Source organism: Pseudophryne corroboree, chromosome 6, assembly GCF_028390025.1.
Source record: "Pseudophryne corroboree isolate aPseCor3 chromosome 6, aPseCor3.hap2, whole genome shotgun sequence".
In the NCBI taxonomy this organism is placed as follows: domain Eukaryota; kingdom Metazoa; phylum Chordata; class Amphibia; order Anura; family Myobatrachidae; genus Pseudophryne; species Pseudophryne corroboree.
The window spans coordinates 653,041,791-653,050,616 of NC_086449.1; the positions used below are offsets into that span (position 1 = coordinate 653,041,791).

Genomic DNA, 8,826 nt, shown 5'->3' on the forward strand with positions numbered 1-8,826 from the left:
TTAGCGTATTAATATTATCTGACAGGGTATCAGACCATGCTGCAGCAGCCCTATTTATGCTGAGGCAATTGCAGGTCTCAGTATATAACCTGAGTGTGTAAATACAGACTTCAGGATCGCCTCCTGCTTTTTATCAGCAGGTTCCTTCAAGGTGGCCGTATCCTAAGACGGCAGTGCCACCTTTTGACAAACGTGTGAGCGCCTTATCCACCCTAAGGGATATCTCCCAACGTGACCTATCCTCTGGCGGGAAAGGGTACGCCATCAGTAACTTTTTAGAAATTACCAGTTTCTTATCGGGGGAAACCACGCTTCTTTACACACTTCATTCATTCATCTGATGGGGGAACAAAACACTGGCTGCTTTTTCTCCCCAAAAATAAAACCCCTTTTATGTGGTACTTGGGTTCATGTCAAAAAATGCATAACACATTTTTCATTGCCGAGATCATGTAACGGATGTTCCTAGTGGATTGTGTATATGTCTCAACCTCGTCGCCACTGGAGTCAGACTCTGTGTCGACATCTGTGTCTGCCATCTGAGGTAACGGGCGTTTTTTGAGCCCCTGATGGCCTTTGAGACGCCTGGGCAGGCGCGGGCTGAGAAGCCGGCTGTCCCACAGCTGTTACGTCATCCAGCCTTTTATGTAAGGAGTTGACACTGTCGGTTAATACCTTCCACCTATCCATCCACTCTGGTGTCGGCCCCACAGGGGGCGACATCCCATTTATCGGCCTCTGCTCCGCCTCCACGTAACCTTCCTCATCCAACATGTCGACACAGCCGTACCGACACACCGCACACACACAGGGAATGCTCTGACTGAGGACAGGACTCCACAAAGTCCTTTGGGGAGACAGAGAGAGAGTATGCCAGCACACACCAGAGCGCTATATAATGCAGGGATTAACACTATAACTGAGTGATTTTTCCCCAAATAGCTGCTTGTATACATATAATGCGCCTAAATTTAGTGCCCCCCCTCTCTTTTTAACCCTTTGAGCCTGAAAACTACAGGGAGAGCCTGGGGAGCTGTCTTCCAGCTGCACTGTGAAGAGAAAATGGCGCCAGTGTGCTGAGGGAGAAGCCCCGCCCCTTTTTCAACTGACTTTCTCCCGCTTTTTCTGGAATACTGGCAGGGGTAATTTTACATCTATATAGCCTCTAGGACTATATATGATGTAGATTTGCCATCCAAGGTGTCATATATTGCCCTCAGTGCGCCCCCCCCCAGCGCCCTGCACCCATCAGTGACCGGAGTGTGAGGTGTACATGAGGAGCAATGGCGCACAGCTGCAGTGCTGTGCGCTACCTTGGTGAAGACCGAAGTCTTCTGCCGCCGATTTTCCAGACTCTTCATGCTTCTGGCTCTGTAAGGGGGACGGCGGCGCGGCTCCGGGAACGAACACCAAGGTCGGGTCCTGCGGTCGATCCCTCTGGAGCTAATGGTGTCCAGTAGCCTAAGAAGCCCAAACTACCACCTGTTAGGTAGGTTCGCTTCTTCTCCCCTTAGTCCCTCGCTGCAGTGAGTCTGTTGCCAGCAGATCTCACTGTAAAATAAAAAACCTAAATATACTTTCTTTCTAGGAGCTCAGGAGAGCCCCTAGTGTGCATCCAGCTCAGCCGGGCACAAGAATCTAACTGAGGTCTGGAGGAGGGTCTTAGTGGGAGGAGCCAGTGCACACCAGGTAGTCCTAAAGCTTTCTTTAGTTGTGCCCAGTCTCCTGCGGAGCCGCTAATCCCCATGGTCCTTACGGAGTCCCAGCATCCACTTAGGACGTCAGAGAAATTAATGTTATTGAGGTTAATAATACTGTAGGATCCAAATTACCCCCAAATTCTATGATTTTAGCTGTTTTTATGTTTTTTTCTCTAAATAATCCAGATCCAAAACCTGAAAGGGTAGTTTTGGCAAAACCAATCCAGATCCAAAACAAAAATGGAGATCCAGATCCAAAACCAAAACCCGAAAAGAGTCCGCTGCACATCTTTACAAGAAGTGTATGTTTGGTGTATAGACGGTATCAGCTTCCTTTTTAATAGTACCTATGCACAGTTAAATTGTATTAAAAAATATAAATAAATAAGAATAGAAATATGTAACAAACCACATAATACAGTAGGTTCTGCAAAAAGAATAACAAAGATTACTTCACGGGAAGTATAATACGAAAGTGTATCCCTCAAACTGCCAATTTAGCACTTGATAATTAAAAAGTGGTTGCATGTTTTCACAGTGTTTAGATGTATGAATACTATTGTCTTAAACAGATAGAAGGTCTACAAATGAATATCATTTTAAAAATTGTGTTTCATCAAAGGTTCCTTTTAATATTCCAAGTTAAGACTGAAAAGGGCAAAGCAAAATACAATACTCAGAAAGGAATAAATGGTGTAAGAATGAGGATGTAGTAAACAGCATTTGTGAAATGTTAAATTAATGGATTAACTTGCAAATAGATTATAATATGTATGCAGAACATGAACAGTTATTTTATGTGAGTCTAAATATGTTTCATTAGATTAATCAATTTGTCCTCCGCCGGCTCCAGCAGCAGCAGCAGGTTAGTTTGCGTCTCTCTCCTCTTTCTCTCACCCCCCCCCCCCCCCCCCCCGTGGTTATGCATACCTCCCAACGTGACCCTATCTAGGAGGGACACAATGCTCTGCTCCTGGAGTTCCCTATTAATTTAGGATTCCCATCACCTGTGCTGAAACACCTTTGTAATCCATAGACCTGTTCAGCACAAATGATGGCAATCATAAATTCAGAGAAAGGTCCAGAAGCAGAGCACTGTGTCCCTCATGGAGAGGGTCATGTTGGGAGGTATGGATATGTCGGTATAATGTTCATTTTTACAGGTGCCTCTACCCCTTTGGATTCTACTGGACAAGTGGATGTGATCGCCGTGGGACGTAGGTAAGTAATCTCTCTCTCATTTTTACAGGTACCCCTATTGGATTCTACTGGACAAGTGGACGTGACCGGCGTGGGATGTAGGTAAGTATGTGTGAGTGTGTAAGTGTGTTTTAATAAAATTTTACTGTCACGGTGTGTGTGTTTGTGTTTTTATTTGGGTATTTTTTGTTGTTGTAGAACTACAGGTACCAGCGAGCCCGTTATTTCCCCGCCTGCTGGTACTTGAGGTTCTCCAAGTACCAGCAAGCGGGGGAGGCTTGCTGGGCCTTGTAATTCCACAACAAAAAACAATATTCTTTTTTTACACACATGGCTATCAGCCCAGCACCCACCGCCCAAGGGTGTTGGGGACAGCCTCGGGCTTCACTCCTGGCCCTTGGGTGCCTGGAGGGGGGGACACCTTGATTTAAGGGGTACCCACTCCTCCAGGGTACCCCGGCCAGAGGTGACTAGTTGGGAGGGGTAATGCCACGGCCGCAGGGACCTACATAAAAGTGTCTCCCAGCTGTGGCATTATCTCTCTGCCTAGTGGAGCCCAGTGCTGGTTTTAAAAATACGGGGGACCCCTACATCTTTTGTCCCCCGTATTTTTGGAACCAGGACCGGTCTAAGAGCCGGTGCTGGTTGTCTAAATACGGGGAACCCCTGTCTAATTTTTTCCCCAGTATTTAAACAACCAGGACCGGCTAAAAGAGCCTGAGGCTGGTTATACTTAGGAGGGGGGACCTCACGCATTTTTTTTTTAACCCATTCAGACCCTTCTCCATTAAGTTAATGGAAGCCCTGGACAACAAAATTGCATTCATGTCCTCCTCCCTCGCCCTTCCCAGTCCCAAACACTCATTTTTTTTCTATAAAAATGTATAATATATCACAAGTATGATGAGCAGGCAGGCAGCGGGCATTGGCGGCATCGGACTGAGATAGAAATTAGTGGCAGAGGGCTGGGTCAGTTGATTGTGGGCGAGTTTGTAAGCCATTGGCGGTGGCAGCGGGTATCGATTCAGAGGCAGTAGCGGGCATTGGCTAGGGGTCATCGGCAGGATTCGGCGGACATTATGGCTGTAGTGCCTCACTAGCCACTGACCTCACCGCATGCCACTGCCACACAGTAGCATCATCAGTAACTTTACACAGCATGGTTGTGTCCGTCAGTCACATTATGCACACAGTTGTGTCCATCAGTCACATTACACCACACAGTAGCATCCGTCAGTCACTTTACACCACACAGTAGTGTCCATCAGTCACATTACACCTCACAGTAGCATCTGTCAGTCACATTACACCACACAGTAGCATCCGTCAGTCACTTTACACCACACAGTAGTGTCCATCAGTCACATTACACCTCACAGTAGCATCTGTCAGTCACATTACACCACACAGTAGCATCCGTCAGTCACTATACACCTCACAGTAGCGTCCATCAGTCACTTTACACCTCACAGTAGCATCCGTCAGTCACTTTACACCTCACAGTAGCATCCGTCAGTCACTTTACACCTCACAGTAGCATCCGTCAGTCACTTTACACCTCACAGTAGCATCCGTCAGTCACTTTACACCTCACAGTAGCATCCGTCAGTCACTTTACACCTCCCAGCAGCGTCCGTCAGTCACTTTACACCTCACAGTAGCGTCCATCAGTCACATTACACCACACAGTAGCACTTGTCAGTCACTTTACACCTCACAGTAGCATCCGTAAGTCACATTACACCTCACAGTAGCATCCGTCAGTCACTTTACACCTCACAGTAGCGTCCATCAGTCACATTACACCACACTTTAGCGCCCGTCAGTCACATTACGCTGCACGGTAGTGTCAGTCAGTCACATTACGCCGCACGGTAGTGCCCAGCAGTCACATTACACTAGACAGTAGGGGATATTAGATTGATGTATGTGCATTTTTTTTTTTTTTACAAAATATCTACACCGATGTACAGTAATTTAGCTAAAAGGACACTGAGAGACAGTCCAGCACACTCCAAACTCAAGCCAAGTCATTTTTTATTTTATTTATTTTACTAAAATAAGTATTAACAAGCACATACAGTACCTTCTATATAAGCAGCACTTGCATTATACTCTGCATGAGTGGAGGGAGATAGACTTCACTTGGTGTATGGAGCAGCAGCCGTCTCGCAGTTATCTCTAGTACCCGGAAGTCAGTGTACAGTGCACTGCAGGGAGAGAAGGAGATAGAAGGAGAGAGAGAGAGAGAGGGGGAGAGAGAGAGAGGGAGGGAGAAGGGGAGAGGGAGAAGGAGAGAGAGAGAGAGAGAGAGAGAGAGAGAGAGAGAGAGAGAAGGGGAGAGAGAGAGAGAGAGAGAGAGAGAGAAGGGGAGAGAGAGAGAGCCTTCCAGCATGCAGAGCACACAGACTACAGACAGACTGTCCAGCGCTGCCTGATGTGCCTGTAATGTACATTAACAGCTCTGCCTCCGGCAGGAAAGGAGCGGGGAGTGCTGCAGCTGTGGAGGCCAATCAGTGTGGATGCGGATGGTGCGCCCACAGCGCACCATCTGCCCACACCTAGTTACGGCACTGATTGCAGCTATATTTTACAATGCCAAGGCTGTTCGCATTAATTATTTCTCATTTCCATTCATTTCAGCTACTTCAGGAAGTACAATTGCCACTAGATATTTAAATGGGTGCACATCAGAAATGGAGGAATTTATAGTTACATTTTATATAGAAAATGTGACTTTCATATTTACTAGTAACGGTCAAGACATCTCCTGTATATCTAGAAAACAGTATAGCATAGAAAACTTGGGAAACCCAGGACTATAATGTGTCTACAGTATATGCAATACAATACACTATAGCCTTACTGTACCTTCTTCTGTGAAGCCTAAACTAATATATTTTACTGTTCTCAAGAAAGGAAAGGTAAAATAGGTAGTAACAAAATCAATAAAAAAACAAGAACACCTTACATAGTATTTACCACAGAAAAAAAACAAAACACAGACAGCGCTACCAGATTTCTTATTAAAATACAAATTTATTTAATTTATTCTATTATCATTAAACTTTCATTAACCATTCTCATCTCTAAGGCTAATTTGCATACATTTATAAAATTGGTATTTAAAATACTGGCCTAATCAATGAACAATCATACCATAAATCTCTGTTCCCTATACCACTTAATACTCCCCTGCTGCACAGAGACTCCAGCTGTAATCAATTACCCAACACTGTTTCACTTGAATATTGAATGTAATAGTTTAGTATTTAGTACATTGATACAAACAATACCAGCTTTGATTCAGAAGTAATATGTCTCTATTCCATTCCAGATAGAAGTATATATTGTACTGATACTTTTGTAGCGGAAGAATCACTTGTTTCGAATCAAGTTGTATATTTAAAACTCTTTACTTCCAACAGTTCATATGAAATGTAGATATTTAGACAGCTCTTTACTTTCTTTTGTAGAATCAATTATGGTTTTGTGCACAACCAATATCAATATTATTTGATTAGTTGATTAAATGTGCATGCATATAAGAATTGATCTCAAAGCAGCAGAGTTAATATGGTGTCTCAGCAGACATTTAAAACATGGCCATGTTAAGATCCCGTCTTTACCGCAATCACTTCTGGGTTTCTTTTTACCAAGCTCCCGGCTTCTGGTGCCAAATACCTTTATCCAAAACCTTATCCGGAGACCCAGGTTCCTTCCCAGCACAGCAGCCGTCTCGCTGCACAGCGGTCATGGGTTTCACAAGTATAAAAGACGCATTACTCCGCCTGTCGGCATCGGCAGCTTCCTCAGTCAGATTTTTTTTTTTCTTGGGGGACACACGTTTATTACAATTGAATTTAACTATCTTGTTAGCGCCAGGGGACTACTTGATTGTAGGTGTTTGTTTCTGTGGTTACATAGTATTTAATTATTTGGATCAAGATGCTGCTTGTGATGCTTTTTCTTATTCTATTTGGCAGTTGGGGCAAATAATAGGATGTGTCTGTGCGCTTCAGTGACTCCAAATACAGTGATGAAAAGTGAGTATTTGCCTTTACTAAAAACCAAGAGACTTGTTAAATTCTATTCTTTTACTAGAAACAAATCACATTACACTTAAATAAATACATTTGTTAAAACATACAATAAAATGTATCAGCTCAATTGGTAGTATATTTCAACCGGAATGCATTCCTTATTTAATAGAATATTATAATGTAAAGCCGCTTTAACTTAATTGATTAAACCCGTATTTCTTACAAAGGTAACCAATTAGTATGAAACATTGATCATCTGTTTAGTTTGCCGTTAGTGCCACATTTTTCTCATCACTATATGCCAGTTTATAAATATATAGATGATAATATAATGGTCTCCACTTAACCTGTTACTGGCGTCCCAGTGCAGGATTAGTCCTTCCTGATGTGTTTTGCCTGATCAAACGGGATTATAATTACCCTTTCCTGGGAATGTCCTCCGTTTAAGCACTATAGCACAAGTGCAAGGATTGGTTTTAAGGTAAAGTCTCTTGGTTTTTAGTAAAGGCAAATACTCACTTTTCATCACTGTATTTGGAGTCACTGATGCGCACAGACACATCCTATTGTATTCCAGTGTGTTTTCCAGGCTCTTGCAAAGCTCTAGTTTGTGCAGCTAGTGACCACCTAATACAAGTGAATTAATTTAACATAGCATTTTGCGCCTGGGATTTGGGTGTCAAGCACATCCACTTGTTGTGTAGTTGGGGCAAATAAAGCAAATCCACAGATTTTATAGATATTTGTCATACCTCCCAACATAACCCTCTCCAGGAGAGACAGAATGCTCTGCTTCTGGACTTTTATCTTAATGTATGATTGCCAGCACCTGTGCGGAAACACCTTTCTAATCCATTACCTGTTCAGCACAGGTGCCAGCAATCATAAATTAAGAGAAAAGTCCAGAAGCAGAGCATTCTGTCCCTCCTGGAGAGGGTAATGTTGGGAGGTATGTATTTGTACATCCACTAAAGAAATGTTTTTGGATAATGAAGCTTTGACAGATGGAATCTGTATGTTAAGATTTCTCCTTGGTGTCAGTGTGGGTCACAGACTTTCCATGTGCGTGCTTTCATTCACTCTTAGCTGCAATGAAAGTGTGCTACCTGCAAGTGTGAGGATATCTGTTTCTGCTATTATATTACCCTGCATGTGCGAGCTAGCTTTTCATTATGTTGAATTGCTATTCAGTTGTGATTGCCTAATAGTGCTCATCATTGGTGTTTCTATCATGGGTGCATTGTGTGCAGTGGACACGGGCCCCTGGTTCCAGGGGTCCACACCGCACACGCTGCACCCATGTTGCTTTAATACATACCTTTCCAGAGTCCTGCAATGGCATACCTCCCAACATGACCCTCTCCAGGACGGACACAATGCTCTGCTTCTGGGCTCTCCTCTTACTGTATGATTGCTGTCACCTGTGTTGAACAGGCTAATGGATAAGAAAGGTGTTTCACCACAGGTGATGGCCATCATAAATTATGAGAAAAGTCCAGAAGCAGAGCATTGTGTCCCTCCTGGAGAAGGTCATGTTGGGAGGTATGCAATGGGCACTGCAGCTGTAGCAGCCAAAGCAAAAATCACTCCCAAAATGGCTACTGTGCATGCGCAGTAGGTATTTAGGGGTCTATTTACTAAGCCTTGGATGGAGGTAAAGTCCACAGAGATAAAGTACCAGCCAATCAGCTCCCAACTGTCATTTTTCAAACCCAGCCTGTGACATGGCAGTTAGGATCTGATTGGCTGGTACTTTATCTCCGCGGACTTTACCTCCATCCAAGGCTTAGTAAATAGACCCCTTAGTCTCTGAACCATGCATGCACTGTAGCAATATATGATTGATCATTACATGGAAATATGTGCTCTGAGCATGACCAAAC

The 8,826-nt window shown here is 43.8% G+C and overlaps 1 long non-coding RNA gene across 1 annotated transcript in view; it reads right to left on the bottom strand.

Moving 5' to 3' along the window:
* Positions 1 to 8,347, bottom strand: part of LOC134935554 (uncharacterized) — a 148,971-nt gene extending 140,624 nt beyond the window's left edge. The window contains exon 1 of the long non-coding RNA XR_010180243.1: positions 8,262 to 8,347. This is a non-coding gene — a long non-coding RNA (uncharacterized LOC134935554). The remainder of the gene's footprint in view (positions 1 to 8,261) is intronic.
* Between the last annotated feature and the right edge of the window lie 479 nt (positions 8,348 to 8,826).